The sequence below is a fragment of the Ambystoma mexicanum genome, chromosome 10 (assembly GCF_040938575.1).
Source record: "Ambystoma mexicanum isolate Mex_15411 chromosome 10, UKY_AmexF1_1, whole genome shotgun sequence".
Taxonomy (NCBI): Eukaryota; Metazoa; Chordata; class Amphibia; order Caudata; family Ambystomatidae; genus Ambystoma; species Ambystoma mexicanum.
Genome location: NC_090932.1, coordinates 129,738,698 through 129,759,937, shown reverse-complemented (window position 1 = coordinate 129,759,937; position 21,240 = coordinate 129,738,698). Strand labels below are relative to the sequence as shown.

The window sequence follows — 21,240 nt, the reverse complement described above, 5'->3', positions numbered from 1 at the left end:
ATTTATTTTGAACTTTTTCACTTGATGGGTTGTTCTCATATCTATGTGATTAAGGTTTCATTATTGGTTTGCCTGTTACACTCTGCCACACATTGGTTGTACTGCTGTTTGTTTATTTATTTGATAATGCGCACCAAACCCTCAGGTAGCAGGGCACAACAGTTACAAGAATATTTAGAACTTAGTTACATCAGATGGTTATTACAATACATACATTACAAATATATATATATATATATACAAGGAAACCAGGAAAAGTATAACGGTGACATATAAACATGAGGTCAGGGTGTCATTCATTGGTAGGTAGAGGTTTATGAGCTGTCCTTAGTACGGAGCCAGTTCAGGAGGTTACGTCTAAATCTAGAGTAGGGCTCGTCCTTTTTCATGGCAGTGGGTAGTACATTCCAGGCAATAGCAGCTTTCACTGGGAAGCTGGCTCCTCTATCTTTGGACAGTTTGAACCTAGGAACTTCTAGGCATAGGTCGTTAGAGGCTCTGGTGTGGTGCATTGAGGTTCTTTTGGAAAGTCTAGCGGAGATATATGATATGGCATTTGTAACGCGCCTATACACAAGTGTTTCAAGGCGCAGCATTGTTAAGTCCTTTGAATGTAAGGGATATCGTTTTAAGGAATATTCTGTCACTAATTTTTAGCCAGTGCTTGTCTTTCCTGATGTTGGAGATCTGCTCTCTGCGGGGTATGTTGAGAGGTGCTCTTAGGGCATTGTTTTGCAGTATTTGCATTTTATTTAAGATGTTTTTGTTAGCGCCTGCATAAAGGGCATTACAGTAATTAAGCTTGGACATTATAAGTGCATTGGCAAGCGTAATGCAATTAGTTTTGGATAAAGACGGTCTGTATGCCTGAATCAATTTACAGCTATAAGCTGTAGAGGAGGCCATGGAGCTGACTATGTTTTTTGAGAGATAATGTGGAATCGGGGTAAAAACCAAGTGTTTTTACCTCAGTTACTACTTTGATAACATTACCGTCAGTGTTAAAGGCAGAGTAGCTGGGGTTAAGTTTTTTGAGGTTGGAGTCAGAGCCCAGAATCATGCTGTGTAATCTATTCACAGCATGTGAATCAATGAAGGATCCATTTCTTATCTGTAACTCCATTTCTCCAGCGTTGGTACTTTTCATGGATTCACATGCCCCCGCCAGCCGCCCCTGCTGGCAAACCTGGTTCGGGTTTCCTCTACTTTGGAGGTTAAAATATGAAGGGAAGCCGCGGGGGCGGTGCTATTTATACCATACGTCCTTTTAGTTGGGCCTAAAGCACCCAAAAAGGACGTTGATAGGACACTGATGTGTCGAAGTCTTCCATAGGAAAAGGCTAAGTTAAAGTGACCGAGGTTTCCCAGCCTGACTGGGAATATTCACAGCATGTGAATCCGTGAAAGATACCAACGCTGGAGAAATGGAGTTGCAGGTAAGAAACTACTCCCTTGTCGTCCTGAGCAATGCCATCAGTTCTCTGGCTGGAACTTCCTTGAATACCCTGTCTGATTAACTCGCCTTACAGAGGGCGGGCATATCTGGAATTAAGGATACCATCAGAGACTTGTGCGCAGACAGAAGAGATAAGAGACCGGCTAACAAATCTTACACAAAAACTAGAGGGCGCCATAAATCAAGACCCTGAGGCGAAGGAAGCGGCAGAGGTGGCCCATCATGCTTCTACCTTTGATGATACTCCTCTCTCTGAATCAGTTATGGTAGAGTTTTGTCGTCTAGCACATGTCGTGGATAGTGCATTTGTCGACAAAACGCCTAATATAACATGAAGGGGACGAAGGAGAGTTTGCAGCAGACCTCGGAGGAGAAGGGCAAAGAAGAAGAAATAAAATAAGTCTGCCTTGGTAATTCCCCCTCCAGTTAGACGGGGAAAAGAAAACCAAAAATATGTAAACTAAAAGGGCAAAGAACTCTGGCATTAGTAGCTTCATAAACGGTTTGATTGACTCCCCCAAAATGGTCAAAAATGCTGTGGTGGACCTCCCTGGCATTGCCAGTGGAGGCCAAAGAAAGGTGCCCCTGCATTCCGTAGACTTCAAAAATGAGGAAACGCCAGTTGCCCAATCCTTCTGATTCAGATGACATAAAAGTGACAATGGCAACAATAGGAATGCAGACTGATACCATTAAGGGTTCCATCCAGGGGGATATCGCTGTTGGTTTGTTGGTACAAACCAATAAGGCAGCAATTAGAAAACCGATGAAATGGGCTCTGATTTTTCTACCAAGGGCAAAGCTGCAGAAGGATATGGCACCTAAACCAGAAGTTTGCCTAAAAATAGCACCAATATTCTGTAAAAGCAAAAAAGCTAAAATTGCAGATCCCAGTGGAAAGTGCCATAGTTTCTGAAGACTTATCCAACGGACCCCCCTCTTTACGACCCGAGTCAGACAAAGAGCAAAACACCACTCATGGACTAGAAGAGCAAGGAAAGCAGAGGATGGACATTCAAGGATCCCAGGAAGCGATCAGCCAACAAGAAGTCGGCCTCAAATTGAACTATAAAGACTGTGATAACATCTTAAAATACCATGCTCCCTTTGCAGTTCCGAGACTCTGGCTCACATATCAAAAATACAAATGAATACTAGATTCCTGAATAGAGGGGCCACTATGACACTCTTTTTTTTTTTTTTTTTTTTTTTTTTTAAAAAGATACCAGATTTGTCTCTCTTTTCATCTAGAGACATTGAGTATGTCAAGTTCCCAGATCAACATGTTGACAATTCGGTGGAAGTGGGGTTTGCCTCTAAAGTGGGGGCCCAGGCGGTCCTCACTGCAACTGGAGCTTAACAAGCACATTGCATAGATGTCTCTGAATTGGAGCCCTCTCGTGAGGAAAGGGGTGTTAAGGGGGGTGGTGAAGAAGGTGTTGCCACTGGGGGGCGAAGCATCAACAAATTCAGGTGTTTGCAAACAAAGAGGAGGAAGCCCCAAGTGGAGGTCAGACTGCACTTTGGTCAATGCTACCAGAGATCATAGTGCAGGGCTGCCAGAAACTAGGAGCGGGCCAAATCCTGTTTTAGCCGAGAACAAATAAGATGGGTAAATTTGAACATGTGGGGCCCCAGTTCTTTTAGAAACTCAAAAATGAGATTGGAGATTTTTGGTGGAAATGACTTTATCCTCTTCCAGGAGACCTGGCTAGTGAACTCCTTGGACCTGGAGGGATTCAGTATAATAACGAAGCAAGCTAGTGTGATGGGGGAGGGGTCTACCAAAGGGCGGGGGTTGCTGACGGCCTGCAGGTCCCTCCTTTTTAAGGAGGTGGCCGTGATCCCTTGTAAGTATGATGGGATCTCAGTGGTATATCTGGCAGTCCAGTCGGCCCAGGCCAGGAAGGAGATAATAGTCCTAAACCTTTATTGGAACCCTGCAAGTGTGAAACTCGCAGATTTTTTAGACACACTACCTGGCATTCTAACCCAGATTAAATTGTCGCACCCGGAAAGCTGCTATTTTGGCAGCTGGAGATCTTAACTCTGTGTGTCGCAACCCGCTCAGGGGGTTTACCACGTAAAACAAAATCAGTAACTACCAATGGAAGAAGGTGGGTATCCTTCTATATGGATTGGGACCTGAGGATGGTAAATGGCTCAATTGAGGGGGATGTTCCCCCATCAAATACATGGAGTCGGGGTCTAATAAAATCTACCCTAGACTACATGTTTCTATCGTCAGATTTATTCGAAAAGGCTATACATTTTTCAGTAAGAGATGGGGGAACAAGTGACCATAAACGCCTACAAGTGAATATTGCCTGGAACCTTAACAAAAAACATTGCTTATTGGTCGGGCATAGTTGAAGTTAATAGTAAAAAAAATAGATGATTTCCTCTACTACTGGGATTTGTTGACCTCCCACCATCCTGTGAAATCTACCTCTTCGGGGCCCCCTTTCGCCGAACACCACTATTTTGGACTTCTCCGGGTTGATGGTCAGATCGTTTCTCATCATGTAAGAATCCAAGGAGTTCAAAAGCCTTTGGAGCCTTCATGATGCAACAGTGCAGGACCCAGTCTCTGGATTCTTGGTCGGGGTGACGAAGACACACTGGATGGGAACTTGCTGCAGCAGTCGACAGAAAAGGTTCCCAATATAGGATTCTTCGGATCTTCTCGCGCCTGTGTGGATTTGGCACCTTTTTCAATGTACCAGATGAAGGATGGTCGTCGCTGATCAGATTCGCCTTGCTATCTCGGTCCAGCACTCTGGTGTTGGCATCTTGCTTCTGGCGGTCTAGAAGGATTCCACCAAAATTTCAGCGGGATTCATTCTTCAAGCCTGAGTGCAGTGCAGCGTCTGCCGAAGTCCCAGGGTATTGGCGGTTTGCGGCCCAGGAAGGTTGCAGCTCGTCGTGGGATGGCTCCAAATGCTGGTCTTCTTAAGACTGATGGGTCACAGCAGTCTTTGTGTCGGAGTCGCCATCTTCAGGACTTCCCTGCCATTTCAAAGAAGGGGTCAGCACAGGAAGCGTTTACACAGCAGGTATCTCTGATCGCTGGAAGTAGCTACAGCAGTCTTATTCATCTGCTTTCTGTTCCAGGGGTCTACTTGTCTTCAGCTCCAAGACCCAGGCCAGATATATAGGAACCCACACACAACCTTTGCAAACTCTCCCTGCAGTTTACAGAAAGTGGCTGGTAAGGACAGCCAACCCCCCTGGGGACTGGATTCACTCAGGCACACAAGAATACAAAGGTGAGTAGAGTTTCGGACTCCTCCCTCACTTCCTGCTTTCAGGCACTCTGGAGCCTCGGCGAGGTGCACAAAAGGGTTCCTGCCAAAGACAAAAGTGCAACTAGGACATCCCCTCCCTCCGACTCCCTCCAATCAGGACGGTAGAAGCACCAAGAAAGGACAAGCACACTAAAAATGGTGAAAAAAATGAAAGACTCCACCATTCTAGCAGAATGGTGACCCTTCTGTGCATAACCACGGCTGGTTTGACAGCCTGCGAGTAAAAATTAAAATCACACAAGTCAGTAAAGTATGTTCACTGCCACCAGCCATAATAGTAAGCTTGTCACTGTAACAGATGTTAAAGGAGCAGTGAGAAAGGGGATACCATGCATTTCACTAGCACTCCACATAAATTGGGGTGTGCTGGTCTAACAATATAACATGTAAAGGGGATACAAATCCCTCTCTACCCTTGAGCATGTGTTCTGCAAGGTAAGTCGTGAGAAAATAAAAAGGGGAAGCCCAAAGGGGCAACACTGCACAGAATGTAATAATACAATGTAGATACCCAAAAGCTTATAGGAAAGGATCGATTCAGAAATAATCTATGGAGAGTCAGAAAAAGGATACCCATAAAAAGAGTAACAAGGTGAGAGGGGGTTCCCACTCGCTCAGGAACATAGAAAAAGAATCCACAAGTCCAGCAAGAAGTGCTGGGGGCTCTCGCATGTGAAGGTGATTTGGCATATAACACCCGGCCCATATAAAGTCTAATGGGATGATTTTCAGTTTCCTAAAGAATGCCCCAGGTAAATTCAACAGCACATTCAGCAAAAGGTATAGACACGTAGGAAAAATGTACCACATGGCAAAAATGCTGTTCTTCCATTTAGAGACCGTGGTTTCCAATCTCCCAAGGGCAGCACTGCAGTTCAGATTAAGCAATCTATTAGGGTCTCTAGCTATTTCTTTACCTAGATATCTAGTATTATCCAAGTGCCACTTGAAACCCATACCATCTTTAAAAGAGTTGGGGGTGGGGAGGAAACAAAACATATGTATTTGTGTTGACTTTTAGCCCTGCATATTCTCCAAATTAGTGCATGTCTTGCATGTTAAGGTCAGGTTTTCCTGAGGGTTTTTAATATATAGCATCATGTCATCTGCATATAATGAGAGATCTATAGGTTCATTGTAGAATTGCACTGTGATGTTATCACTGCAGTTAGAGGTTCCATAGTAACAGAGATAGTGGGCAGCCCTGTTTTTTGCCAAAGCTCTAAGAATCCTGATGATAGTTGCCCATTCACACACATCCTTGCAACTGACAAATTGTATGGTAAAATGACCATTGACGTTAATGTCTGTCCCACACCCATACTGTTAAGTACTGTTAGCAATAACTGCCATTCAACCCCCTAAAGCGCTGGTTGTTTAACCTGTACAGTGCCAACCAAGCATCTCGGGCCATATGACGTTTATCTACTCTGAATAAAACCTGCTTGTCAAGAACACACTTATGCATAATCAGCAGGAGCCTCTTTGCCAATAACTTGGCAAGTATTTTATTGTCTTGTTTGTCAATATGAGGAAAAATGTGTAGCATCTTTTGGGGGTTTTAGCAGCCAAATACTGATCGCTTCATGCATAGGATTTGGGAGTGTGACAGTTTGGATAGCCTCATGTTATACATTTTAATTGGTGTAGCACTAGACCTTATGTTTAAGCTTTATAAAATTCAGCTGGAAAGCAGTCCGATCGGGCAAGACTTGCTTTAAGAAATTGCTCATCTGATTTTATTTTCCTTTTATTTAGTGTGGAGGCATATAACTTGAAATAGAATTTCACAAATTTACTTAGGATTTTTGAGTCTCTGACGAATATTTCCTTTATCATTCCTAATAGTTGGAATAAGGATTGGCAATCTCTCAAACCTCGAGAGCCGTGCCGGAATTTTGACAGGTTTTTGCCCTTCTTCATATGGTCTTGCATTGCTCGCTCGGTTGAGGTACTTAGCTGTCCTTTGTGCAGTGTATCGCAATTTTGTGTATTTCAGCCAGAATCTTAGGGTCTCTCCTGAAGAAATATCTTTTTTCCAATTCACTTAATTCATTTTCACATTTCTTCAGATCAGCTGAGATGCTACGATCCCACATTCCGTAGAAATATAAACTCCCCTAATGTAGCATTTGAATGTCTCCCATAGTGTAGATGGAGAATTTACAGATCCAATGTTTATTTTGAAGAACTTTGTAATCTCCATTTGCAGATCGGATCTGAAGACCATCAGTTAAAGCCTCAGTCTTAAATCTCCAGCCCGTTTCCAGGATTTTCTCTATAACTGACACCCAAGAGGGCCAGGCATCTTTAAGCAGTCTGTTTGCCTTTAGAGGACTGAGGTATCTCTTGTTGGATCTTTCCCTGTATGTTTCTTTTCTTCATTCCGATCTCTGGACACCACTCTTGTTAAAGGTTAGGGTTAAGCTTGCTGTTCTATTTAGTGTTTATGAATGATAATGACATCACTTGAAGGACAAAGAATAGTTGCTTGTAATCCTAGTACTTCATCATTGAATGTTCAGTGAATTTGTAAGTACTAAATATCTCTGCCTATGTGCGGGATCTTGGGACACTTCTTCAAATGTTAGAACTCTTTCTTGAATAATAATAATAATAGATTTCATAATGTAATATGTAAAACGGAAAATGTTTGTTCCTTATACAATTCCACACTGTTCAACCAATCTGCAGCAAATTCTGCATAGTCACCTGTTAGGACCCTCCTGACATTACTGGCTAGATGACATCTGGGCACCTCACACTTTTCCCTGGATGTTAGCCCCTTCATAGATGAGACAGTGGCCTGTAAGCAGCGAAACATCAATGTGGTCATGGAAGGCCTGGAAAAAGCTCATTTGAAGCGTCTCGACGCAAGGTACTAAAGACCCCTGTGGGACCAAGAAGACCACGTTTCAAGCCCCTAGGACGCACTGTTTCAGAGATAGTTGCACCATGAATCGGCAAAACATCAATGTGGTCTTAGAAGGACTGGACAATGCTCCTTTCAAGAATCTCCACGCCAGGAACAAAATCAAAGATCCCTATGGGACCTTGACAACCACGTTTCTAGGCCATAAAATGCACCATTTCCAAGATATCTGCACCACAACGCAGGATGGGGAGAGCTCACAGATGGCCCCATTTTGCTGCAGCACACCAAATCTTCTCTCCCCTCCACATGTTCTCTGGGTTATGTAAACCAGACACATGCACCAGTTCTCAGTGCAGTTAACTTCAGAGTGCAAAGCACATCAAACGAGAAGTGACTCGGAACAGGGACCTACAGGATCATGAATTTTCAGAAGCGACCCGACAGGAACCTACAGGATCATACATTTTCAACAATTGATGATTGTTTTCATGTCTGTCTACAGCGAAGTACGGGCACTTTTTTCTAGTTAAAAATAAAATGTCATTTTGGCTCATCCCTATTTTGTTTTTCTAAGTTTCATCAGTAGAATACATTTATGATCACACGAGTTATTCCTATGTAGGTTGCCCATTCAAAAGAATACATGCAGCTTTTGGTGAGAAAATGTTGACATTGAGACTTTAAGGCAGCCAGCAATTTCTGACTCCTGTCATGCTTTATGTTGGCTAGACGTCCAATCTTTTTTCCGACCCTTTGATGAAGGCCTGGGAACACTTTTTTTTTTTTTTAAATCTGCTTTTTCAGACCGTTTCTCTTGTGGTTTTCACATTTAGAGAAAAACATTTTGCTTCACCACACGGCGCTCCTCCCCCGAGGGACCAAATTTGGGGACAAGGGTGAGAAGAAAGGAAGTTAGATTTAACAGAGCCAATGCGAAAAAATAAGCAGAGTTGCAACTGCCAGTAAGTTGCATGATGGGAGGCTGCAGCAGCCAGTACTATGAAGTGGCATTTTTAGGTCTCACATGGCAGCCTATCTGCATCATTCTCCCTATTTTACTGATTTGTAAATGCGCTGGAGTGAAATGTTACATCAGTACGGATAGGCTTTTTGTTTATATTTTTATTCTCTTAGAAATGTGTTTTCTGAGATCTTGGGGATGATGACATTTACATAGAAATAGTTTAACCACCCTTCCCAGTAACTAGTGCCACTTACGTGAATAGAAAAACCATTTACCATTACCAACAACAAGGCTAATGCCTGCCGCCTTTTCTGCGGGCCTCTGAAGCCATTTGCAGGCCTGCCGAGCCTCTCTCGCCAGGGATTGGCCGATTGCCACTGCATCCAACACCAACCTCTCCAAACAAATTAACTCAACCGCCTCGGCCACTGCCTATACGGGTAAGCTAATCAGGGCTAGCAGACCCTTCCTATCACCCAACAGCTGCCTCACTCTCACCAGAGCACTCATTCAATCCAAACTAGACAATTGCAACAGCCTGTACCTAGGAGCCAACCTATCCGTAACTAACAAACTCCAGGTTCTCCAGAACAATGCTCTGCGCACAGCACTCAACATCCCTAGGCGTGAGCACATCTCCACTACCAGGAAAATGTGTAAATGGCTCTCCATACAGCAAAAAATTGACCTCAAAACTATCTGTCTCACCTACAAGGCCTTAAACGACCTAGCCCCTCCGTACCTCTCTAACAAATTCACTTTAAAATCTACATCCAGAACCACCAGATCTTCCAACTCCCTATGCCTGTTAGTGCCCAGATTTGCCTTAAAAAGAGCAGGAGGCGCCAGCTTCACTGTGCTAGCCTCCCAACTCTGGAACACCCTACCACTCAAAATTAAAACCACTGAGCCCTTCCCGATCTTTAGGAAACTCGTTATCGGCTGGTTACTGAACAAAGAGTAACATTTGACCCTCTTCTCTAAGCCCCAACAGCCGTAACCATACCTGTATTATATGTAAATTATTGTACTATGTAAAACTCTTCTTGTAATTTGAGATACTCTGTAACTGTAAATGCTTCTTGTAATTTGATGTACTCTGTAACTGTAAATTCTTATCTTATGCCTGTAACCGATTCCTTAAGCGCCCTTCTACCCACGGGTCCGGAGCGCTCTACAAATAAACTAAACAAACAAACAATCCGACCCAGCCCCCACCATCAGGCGGAAGCCAGAGGGCGGGAGAAGCGCCAACCGCAGAAGGGCCCAGCAAAAGGGCCTGTCTGCGCCTGTCCGTGATGGTTCTCGGTCGGTCGAGCAGTCACTCTGATCCTCCACTCATCACTGCAAGTACTCCAGCATATAGTGATCCCACTCCACTTGTCCTCTATCTCGACCGCTCCTAGCGAATATTACAGCTTGCAAAGCTGAGCGTTTTGATGCTCTGTACCTGCAGAACTCTGACTTATTCGCGCACAAGCGCCCGCCACTGTGCAACGCTGTTTGCACCAGCACCTCACGTCCACATGAAACATTCTAAATGTTGGTAACCACTTTGCATTCTACACCATTTTTGACTGTCCTGCTATACCAAACTAAGCCGACAAGCAAGGTCCAATAGGTTTTTGTATCTAGCATTCCTCCACTCCAATTAACCTCTTCACGTACCCCATACCATTCTGTTTGTCTACCAGCACGGCATTTACTATTTAGCCAAATAGTGTCTCTGCCAGCATGTCGCATTTAGCCTACCACACTATCCTGTGTGCCTAGTAGCATATTGCTTTTAGCATTTAGCCATATAGTGCTTCCGGCAGCTTGTCGCATTTAGCCTACCATACTACACTGTGTGCCTAGTAGCATTTTGCATTTTACCTATCATGCCATCTTGTGTTTCTGGTAGCATATTGCATCAAGCTCTTCCTGCCGTACTGTGTTTCTTGCAGCATACTGCACTTAGATTATCTTGCCATAGCGTGCTTATAGTAGCATACTGCATTTAGCCCACCCTACCGTACTGTTTTTTTGGCATTGATCTGCTTATTTAGTCCTGCCACACTGTTTAACCAACTTTGTACTGAGCCTCATGCCTGCCAAACCTAGCTCTGCACACCTTCCCTTCCAGACCCACCCCATACTGAATTTAGTTATGCTAGGCTGAGTAATTATCATCATGTTCCCATACTTCCTTGTCCAAGATAGCACACCGTGCACAGGTAACCACTTCCTTGTTCTTAGAAATGGTATGTCTAGACTAGCATGCCCCAGACATTACCCTATACCCTGCCTGACGCCTTTCCTTCCTTCCTTCCTTCCACCCACCAAACCATTTCCAACCAGTCTAGATTATGCCCACAGTCCTAGCCCTACCACTAAGATTCCTGGTAGAGAGCTCTCTCCCACGGATTTTGCAGCAGACCACCTGCTCATCCCGAAGACCACAGTAGGATTCAAAACCTACCCCTTCAACGGGAATGATAGGATTATTCTCCTAAATTCATGCACTAAATTGCTCCATCGTCGCCACACCATTACCCTCGTGACTCCCAAAACACCTAAGTCCAATGACCTCTGGCAAAATAAAAGTATAAGCCATCTACTACCTTGACCTCAAAAAACTCCCAATGCCTCTCTCACTTTCAGATGCCCAAGATTGCAGCCGTAGTTGAACCCAAGCCACCCCCCAGTTTCAATTGTGCCCTCATCAACGCCCGATCACTTGGAGCACATGCCATTGAAATACATAACCTAATCATCGAACAAAACATTGACCTACTAGTAATTACAGAATCCTGCCTTCACCAAGCCTTGGGACCTTCTCTTATCTCTGGCTATCCCACCCGACTACACCATCCTCAGAGCTGACAGAACCTATACCACAGGGGGTGGTGTAGCCATCATAGTTGAGAGTAATTAGCAAATTAGATTGAGTTTTATCGAAGACACTGCAGGGTATGACTTGCTGCAAACTCACTATGAATGAGAAAACCACAATCAATATTGTGGTGATTTATAGAACACCCAGTTCAAACAGTCATCCTGAAATAGACATCCCACTACTTCTTGCACCTCTCATTAAACTCAACACGAAATGCATTATCTTTGGGGACCTGAATCTAGGTTTCAATGACGACCATGACCACAAAGCTGCAGCCCTACATTCAGCATTCAACCCCCACTCATATCAAGAGCAGAACCCTTGCTTGGATCCTTTCAGTTAATACCAGATTAACCATAGATATCATTACCCCCCGTTAGCTGGTCGGACCACTTCTGGATCAAATTCACCTTTATGAGAGACGAACCCTATCCTCCCAAGACCATAGTAATGGACACCTTCAAAGCTAGAAAACCCCGAAAACTCACTGCTGAGAACTTTGCCCCTATCCTCAACAAAACACTAGCACCATATGTAGTCACTGGCAACGACCCAAGTACCATCGCCGATTGCTACCATAAATGCCTCTCCCTTACCATTGACGACGTGGCACCTATCACAACCAAAAGGCGACATGCAGACAAAGACCCATTTCTGGTTTGACGAATTAGCGGCCCTAAGAAGGACCAAACGCTCCCTTGAACACGCCCACAACAAACACCCCACCCTTGACTCTGCCAAATCTTTCAAGGACGCTAACTAAAGCTATAAAACAGCCATTATTACCCATAAAGCTAATTCGTACAATACGTGTATCGGTAATGCCTCATCAGATTCTGAAGAACTCTTTTCTATCCTTAGAGAATTGGAAAATCCCACCTCATCATGACCCCTGCCAATTCCAGTAATGAATGGTGCACCACTATACAAGATGCACTGGCTTCCAAAATTGTTCTGTTACAAAATAAAATAAGTACCAAAAGACTATTAATAGCAGATAAAAATGCTCTAACCCCCTCCCCATCCCTGACGATAATACTCGCTCCCTATTCCATTTTACCCCGGTCACTCAAGAACTAGCGTTTGACACTATCTCTAAATTAAAAGGCTCCAAATTGTAAAGGGGATAACGTCCCTGCTAAACTAGTTAAAGCATGTGCATCCACCCTCACCGCTACTATAACCAATTTTTTCAATTCCTCTTTCAACATCAATACAGTCCCAGCCAGCATCAAAGAATCCTGGGTTACCCAACTCCTAAAAAAAAAAAAAAACCTAAAAAAGAAACACTGGACCCCACAGTACCCATCAATTATCCAATAACAACGGTCACATTTTTAGTTAAGATCATAGATGCAATAGAATACACACAAATCCAGGCACATCTTGAACAGAACCAACTCCTCAGATTCAGGGAAACTCTGCATACTCTTGCTGTTAGACCTTTCCACTGCTTTTGACCTCGTGGACCATGACAAACTATGCACCTCACGAGCCAATGATTTCAACTTCTCGAACAATGCAGCTACGTGGGTTAAATCCGATCTTGCCGAAAGCACCTCTAGAGTTGCCATAGGCAAAGAAGCTGCTGATCCCATCCCAGTCTCCATCGGAGTACCCCAAGGTTCATGCCTCTCTCCTATACTTTATAATGCCTATACGAAGCTCCTCTTCTTGGCATTAGACGATATGGGTGTCATCTACACCAACTTTGCAGATGACGCCCAGATCCTCATAGCGATCTCAGGAAACTATGACCAGGACACTTTGACCGTTAATAAAATGTATGCCATCATCCAAAATTGGATGGCACTGAATAGTCTCTGCTTCAACGATGAGCAGACTGAAGTTCTCATTGTGGGATCCCCATCAAAAATAGCTGCCCTCCATTCAGACTACTCCTCGATCAGTATCGCCGGTACTCTAATCCCAGTACTTAATCAAGTAAAAACATTAGGCGTATACCTAGACGCCAACCTCACTATGACGAAACATATTAGTATGCTCTCTTCTTCCACGGCTTATACATCCAAACCTATCGCACTAAATTGACCATTTCCAACTCCTACCAATTGCTTCACCCTGCCAGAGCCTTGGTACTATCCAAGTTGGACTACTGCAATGTGTTACTACTAGGGACCTCCAACACCAACCTCAGTACATTGCAACTGATTCAAAACAAAGCCTTAAGAGCAATGTTAGGGATAGAAAATGTTTGATCACATCTCTAAGATAAGGAAGGATGCCCATTGGTTACTCATCTAAGCTAGAATTATCTTAAAAACACTTTGCATCGCATACAAATGTCTTGCCAAAAAAGCCCCAATCTACCTCAACAACGCCCTACAGAAAAAAGAATCCATAAGAACACTGAGATCCAATGATAACCTACTGTTAGTGTCTCCCCGTTACAAAAATACCAATCCGGGGGGCAGCAGCTTCCATGTCCTGGCTCCTAAACACCGGAACTCCCCCCCCACCCCCCCATCATATAAAAAAGAGACCGCTCTCCCCGGCTTTATAAAAAGGCAAAAAATCTGGTTATTTAACCAATATTAGAACGATATTTTAACCAATATTAATATAATGCCTCCTTGTTGAATTTGTAAATAATGTTCATGAGTGTATTGTATAATCTTCTGTTTTGTAAATAACTGATGTACGCTGTACAAATGTGTGACCAATGCCTAAGCTGTCTGTAACCACGCCGTGATACCCCTGGATCTGGGCATGTAACAAATGAAATAAATAAAAATAAATAATTGAATACAACATCGGGTATTCACGGAATCCAAGCACCCGAACGCACCATGGCCTATACTCCAAATCAATTCATAGGCAGTAGTGTTTATGCATAAGTTCACAAAACTAGAGGTTATCTATTAGCCCTGACAAGAGTGTAAACTCACGATCTTTTAAACAATATATTGAGTAATGTGCAAATGGGTTAGTAAATGTGTGAAACATAATATCAAATCATCTTTTATTTCACATAAAGAGGTGTCTAATCAATCAAGGGCCTTCCACAATCATTAACTCTGTCTAAGCATCTACTTAACCTCTGCAGTGGGGGTTATCACCTTGTCTCGATGACATCAAACATCTAAATGAACGTCTCTCAGCTGTCGACAAATTTCGGCCTGAAATCCTCTCAAAAACTATCCTTTGTCTAAATTGATCAATTTCTACATCTGGCCGCCATCAGGATGAACAACTCCACTTAGCCATTCATTGAATATGAATCCCCTTTCATCGTGATGTGCTCCTAGAACTGCTTTCCTGCTTTCAATTTCTCATATGTTGTCTATGTACTGCAATACTGTTAAATCGGCCATCCAAACAAGGTGGAACCCACTTAGCTCACATCTCCCACATTGTCACCTTTATAGGTTAAAGTACTTGGTGACTCTGCGATATCCCTTAATGTGTTGCTCATGTTCCACAACACTAAGGATTGCACTTTACTGAATAGATTTCTATTTACCAGATCAAGATTTGTACACATTGTTTTAAGACAAAAAAAGCAATATTGTGTAATAATGTGATTAGTATGTTACAATGGATAGTTATATAGCTGGACAGTTTCCACAAAGAAAGACGTGTACTGCACTAATTAGGGTTAATAGGTAACCTCTAGTTCTCCAGCATGGGGTCTGGCATGGATTCACATGCTCATGAATATTCCCCGTCGTCGGGCTGGGAATCCTCTGTAAAGAAAAAATCAGTTTAGTTTCTGAACTGTCTTTCTACTAACAACCAATTACTGGTCTCTGGGTCATACTGCGCCCAGTCAATGACTGCCCTTTACCGAAGTCCCTCCTCTGACAGCCATCTTCAGATTGTTACTGCACGTTCAAGTGTTGGGAGTCATTGTGCTGTAGCTCTCGAGCTTTTACTGCCTATTGCGTTTTTCAAGGAGTTTACTCTTATTTTTTCGGTCAATTCGAGTCTCAAGATCCACTGATTCTTCTTCCGATCAACGGGGACCCGTTTCGGAATTTTCTACGCACTTCAGGGGCAGATTTCGAATTACACTTCTTGGAGGATTCCGGAAGACCTTTGAGGCCTACCCTGATTCGGATATGGCCCAGGACAAAGGAGATTCGACGCCTGCTTGATCCAAACTGTTCAGGAACTGCCCAGGATGTGGACTGCAGAGCGTCTTTGAGGACGAGCACTCCCGGTGCCTCTACTGCCTACACGCCGACAAGTCGCACGTGGAGGAGTACTGTGCGTTCTGGATGGACCATGATGGACCATCGTAAACGACTCGCTGGAGGCGAAGAGCCCAGCAGCAGGTGAGAAGAAGTCTGAGCGGTCTTCTATGACCTTTTGAGGGCGCTCCAGCGACGGGGGCCCAACAAAAGGCAAAGCACTGCGAGTCTGCGGGCACCGGGAGCGCCGTTGTTTCAGACAGGGCGCGATGTCGCCAATGCCATCATCCATGAGCCAACGCTCTGGCTCGGGGGGAAAAGGAAGTCGGAGAACCCGGGTAAGCTTTGTGAGAAGCCCCGGTCGATTCCGACAGAGAAAGCAAAGAGGGCGAGGCAGTGAACCCTCCCCCTAAGGTGAAGGCCTCGGACGCGCCCAAGGTCGTGAAGGCCCTGATTCACCCGGTGAAGGCCTCGATTGAAGGAGTCGTGGCAGCCCTGGCGAAGCCTCTGGAGACGACTTGTGGGCCTGGAGTTTCCCTGCCACCCCAGAGGGAATCATTCCCGCCTATCGAGACGACCCCCGTGAAACCCCCAGGACGAGAAAGAGGGGGGGGGACACGGTAGCCCTAACGGACACAGATGCCACCTTTTGAGGATGAGCTGGCTGGCGTCAAAGCTATCTTGGACAAGAAGTTCGAGGCCTACGGGAGGGATCCCAATAAGGCGGATGTAGAGAGCAACGGTGGAGCCGACGAGGAGCCGCGGGCCGTGGAGGAACCCGCGCCCCAGCCGTCGCTCCCGTCGTAACCGATGCCTACGCCACAAGACAATTCAGGAGCAATCTTGATGGCTTTGCAGACCCTGTGTACGGAGATAAGGACAAGGTTTCCCTTACCCCAGCGGACGATCCAACGGCGCATGGACCGTCGGGGAGCCCACCGAGCAAGCAGAGGCGAATCCATCCTCCCCCCTCCCTGTCATCCTTCACCTCCATCCCCTCCACCGAGGGTTGAGACTGGAACGGAGATGGCGACGACGGGGACAGACAGCCACAGTGGTGACAATGGGATGGATCTCCCATCACCCCCTTCCCGGGCCTCCCCTACCGACGAAATTGGCTCCTTTCACGCCATGATCGCCAGGGCATCAGAGCTTTTCCAGCTATGCCCCGAAGAGCAGAAGAAGGAAGGTTTCCTCTACCAATGACGGGAGGCCAAGAGGAAGACCGTCCTCTCAGTCCCGTTACTGGATGACCTCTGGGACGTAGTCTGGGGTCGCAGGCTCCGGTCCTATGTGCCTCAGGGCACAGCCGTCCCTGGATTCGGTGGTCTCCGCGGCAGCCGAGAAGAAATCGGCAGGGGTGATGGCATCAACTTCCACTTCCCCACCTGACGGCGAGGGGAAGAAGCTGGATGCCATGGGACGACGGGTCATCTTGTTGGCAGCGACGACCATCAAGGCGGCCAACACCCTCGCGATCGTGGCAGCATACGACAGGGAGCTGTGGTTCAAGATCGCTCCCCTCCTGGACTTCCTCCCAGACGACAAGAGGGCAGAAGCCCTTGAAATCCTGCAGGAAGGCGAGGTGGCTTCGGATCATGCCATCACGGTGGCCACGGACATCGCCGACACCGGCTTTCGCCAGATGGGCAACAGCGTTTGCCTTCGCCAGCGCGGTTGGCTCAGGGCCACAGATTTCCGTCAGGACGTGCAGGCCATCAAGGCGGACACCGAGACAGCCCGGGTCTTGGGTTCTCTCCATCAACGACGACCGTCCTTTTGGAATCTCCGGAGGCAAGTCTCAAGTAGCCTCCAAAGGATTTGGCGGCAGTTCCTTGTCATACCGCCAGGCGGCCCGCTCCTCCTCACAGGAAGCCTACAGAGGCCGCAACAAGACCAGAGGACACAATCGTTGTCGCCAAGGTGGCAAGGCCTCGGCAAAACAAGATTGAAACGGCTGTGACGTCGGGCCCCCACCCGAGCTCCCCGGTGGGAGGCCGGCTGGCGAATTTCGTTAGCGTGTGGGAGTCCATCTCCACCGACCGTTGGGTGCTAGATGCCCTGGCGCACGGGCACACTCTTGGAGTTCCAAAGAAAGTGTCCCCGTTTACCACCTGTGGCCAGGAAGGAAAACCACGTGCCACAGCTGCTTCTGGAGGTACGATAGAACTCGTCCCGAAGAGGCTCTGGAGTATACTCGTGGTACTTCCTTGTCTGAAAGAAGACTGGCAGCTGGCGGCCCATCCTAGACCTTTGCCGCCTCAACAAATACATCAAGTCCCAGAAGTTCCGGATGGTCACCCTTCAGCATGTGCTGGGACAACTGGAGGAGGGCGACTTTCTGTCGTCGCTGAACTTGGAGACTGCCTACTTCCACATCCCCATACACAAAGGGCATCGAAAGTTCCTACGATTCGTGGTCCAAGAGCGGCACTACCATTTCAAGGCCCTGCCCTTCGGGTTGAAGTTGGCGCCAAGGGTCTTCACCAAGTGCCTGGCACCAGTGGCGGCGCGGCTGCGCCTGCAGGGGATCCACGTATACCCCTACCTGGACGATTGGTTCATCCGAGCAAAGTCAAGAGAACTCGCTGTCGATCACACAGCAAAGACCGCCCGCTTGCTCACGGATATGGGATTCTCGATCAACTTCCCTGTTCCTGGGAGCCAGACTCGACACAGTGGCATGGTTGGCTTCACCGTCGGAGGAGAGGACGAAGGCCATCCTGGGCAAGGTACAACGGCTGTTGACCATGGAAGTGGCCAGGGTGAGGTCCATCAAGTCCCTGCTCTGCATGATGTCATCGTGCATCTACCTCGTGCGTCTGTGCAGGTTGCGGATGCAGCCACTGCAGGAGTTCCTTGACGCCCGTTGGATGCAAGCGGTGGGCAGCTTTGAGACTTTCTGTCAAGCGATCCAGTGATGGGGCACCTGCACGCATCTTACGGCGGGCATGGCCTTCCTGACCCCAGCGTATCATGAAACAGTGACGACGGACGCCTCCCTGGAGGGATGGGCAGCACACACCGGAGATCTCCACGCAAGAGGCCTTCGGCTCCCGGAGGAGAGGTCCCTGCACATCAACGTCCTGGGCCCTCAGGTCTTTCCTTCCGTCCCTCAAGGGCAAAGTGGTAAGGGTCTTCAGCGACAACACCACCACGGTGTTCTACATCCGGAAGCAGGGGGGGCACCAGATCCCCAGCCCTATACAAGGAAGCGCATGATCTGTGGCACTGGGCCGTTGCCCAAGTGAAGTTCCTGGTACCCTTCCATCTGCCAGGAATAAAGAACACCATTGCTGACTCACTTAGCAGGGAGCTGCGTTCTTGCCACGAGTGGGAGCTTCGGCAGGATCAGGTGGATCAGGTGGAGCTCCTATTCCGACGATGGGGCAATCCCCAGATCGATCTATTTGCGACGGCGACAAACACCAGGTGCCGGAGGTTCGCCAGCAGGTTTCCCCAGCCGGGGACATGGGCGATACATTCTCATTCCCCTGGGACGGCCTGTTCCTGTATGCGTTCCCACCATTGCTGTTGCTGCTGCGACTCATCAGTCAACTCAGATGTTCCCGGTGCAGGATGATCCACGTTGCACTGGCCTGGCCGAGACAGATTTGGTTCCCGGACCCAACTGCCGACGGACGTGGATCTTCTCGCCATGGAAGGAGGCGCCATCCTACATCACGACCCCGGGCGTCCTCAACTCTTAAGTGCTATGTACATAAATGGAAGAGGTTGTCTGTCTGGTGCCGTACACAGAAGATCAACCCTCTGCGGATTACGGCCCCTCAAGTGCTGCCGTACTTGCTGTCGCTGGCCAAGGCAGGGCTGGCTCATGCCTCCATCAAAATCCATCTGGCGGCGATCTCCCGCTACACCAGAACTCCGAGGCGGTCGTCGCTGTGGTCTCATCACCTGGTGAAGGAGTTCATGAAAGGACTGCTTCGCTTGTTCCCGCTGGTGAAGGCTCCAGCCCCGGCGTGGGAGCTCAAGTAGTGCTGACCAGGCTCATGGGTCTGCCATTCGAGCCGCTGCATTCAACACTGTTGAAGTTCCTATCGTGGAAGACAGCGCTTCTTGTGGCCATCCCCTCGGCACGACGAGTGGGAGAGATCCAGGCCCTCTCCTGTAAACCTCGATATCTGACATTCCACGAGACGAGGGTAGTGCTGATGATGCACCCCTCCTTCATGCCCAAGGTGCCGTCGGGCTTCCATCTCAATGAGCCCTTGGTGTTACCTGTTTTCTTCCCGTCGCCTTTGTCGCCGGCTGAGAGGACTTTGCACTCGCTGGATGTGGCTAGAGCGCTGAAGTTCTACTTGGGCCGCACGAAGAGTTTTCGGAAGACATCAAAACGGTTTGTGAACTTTGGCCCTGTGAACCAAGCAAAGGCCCTCCCGAAGGCTTCCATTTCCAGATGGCTCTCCGGCTGCATCATGCACTGTCACTGGTTGGCAAACCGACCGTTGCCCGGCCGTCCGATAGCCCATTCAACCAGAGCGATCGCTGCTACTACAGCAAACCTGTCTGGTGTGCCCCTGCTGGACATCTGCAGGGCTGCTACGTGGAGGTCAACCCACATCTTCACGGGATTCTACTTCGTCGACCGGGATTCCAGGGAGGAGTCCAGAGTCGGCCAAGCAGTGCTGCGCAACCTCTTAGCTTGAAGGTGAGCCTGGTGAGGAGGTAAGAGATGCTTAATGTTAAGTTGTTGAAATGCTTAATGTTGAGCCTTGCCACCTCCCGTGGTTGTGCATGTGTGTACTGCTATGTATTCTTGTATTCATGAGCATGTGAATCCATGCCAGACCCCATGCGGGAGAATGAACAGGTTACTTACCTGTAACTGTTGTTCTCCAGCATGGGTCTGGCATGGATTCACATGTGAACCCTCCCTCCAACCCTTCTGATGCTCTTCTCTTGGTCCTACTGCCACTTTACGTGCTACCAAACCTGAAGATGGCGGCCAGAGAAGGGTCTTAGGTAGAGGGCAGTCATTGGCTGGGAGCAGTATGACCCAGAGACCAGTGATTTGTTATTAGTAGAAAGAAAGACATTTCAGAAACAAAACTGATTTTTTTTTCTTTACCGAGGATTCCTAGCCTGACGACATGTGAATCCATGCCAGACCCATGCTGGAGAACTACAGTTACAGGTAAGTAACTTGTTCCTTTTTTTGTAAAATGTATGATTAAGCCCCACTGTCTATGAATAGTTAAAACTAGAAGTAATTTCATCTCAAAAGTTAAAGGCATGCGATTTTAGCTTTTCTCGCTTTATTCCAACCCTCCAACTAGAAGTTGTTAAAATCTATCTTTTTTTCAATATACATGTGACAGTGAATGGTCCAAGCAATAACCTGTTTTTCATCTCCTTTCCTTTTTCTTTCAGAGTGCTGCTGTTTCCACCCTTACCCAACCGTTTGAGATTTTTAACCCACCGAATCACAGAAAACTATGACAGGCTGAGCAGTTTTTCTATTGGCGAAGGCCTGACGAGGAGAACAGTTGTGTGTCACGTAGACATCAGGTAATGTTGTGGAAAATGGGCGAACGACTCAATTTAACTTACAGGGGCAGCAACTATGATTTGGGACTGATAGAAC

At 46.9% G+C, this 21,240-nt stretch overlaps 1 protein-coding gene across 6 annotated transcripts in view; it reads left to right on the top strand.

Annotated features, from left to right (window-relative positions):
- The window catches only part of R3HCC1 (R3H domain and coiled-coil containing 1), a 561,246-nt gene that overhangs the window by 149,692 nt on the left and 390,314 nt on the right, over positions 1-21,240 (top strand). For all 6 annotated transcript variants that reach the window (XM_069617616.1, XM_069617618.1, XM_069617619.1 and 3 more), the window contains exon 3: positions 21,027-21,164. The gene's annotated coding sequence lies outside the window, so the exon portion shown is untranslated. The remainder of the gene's footprint in view (positions 1-21,026; positions 21,165-21,240) is intronic.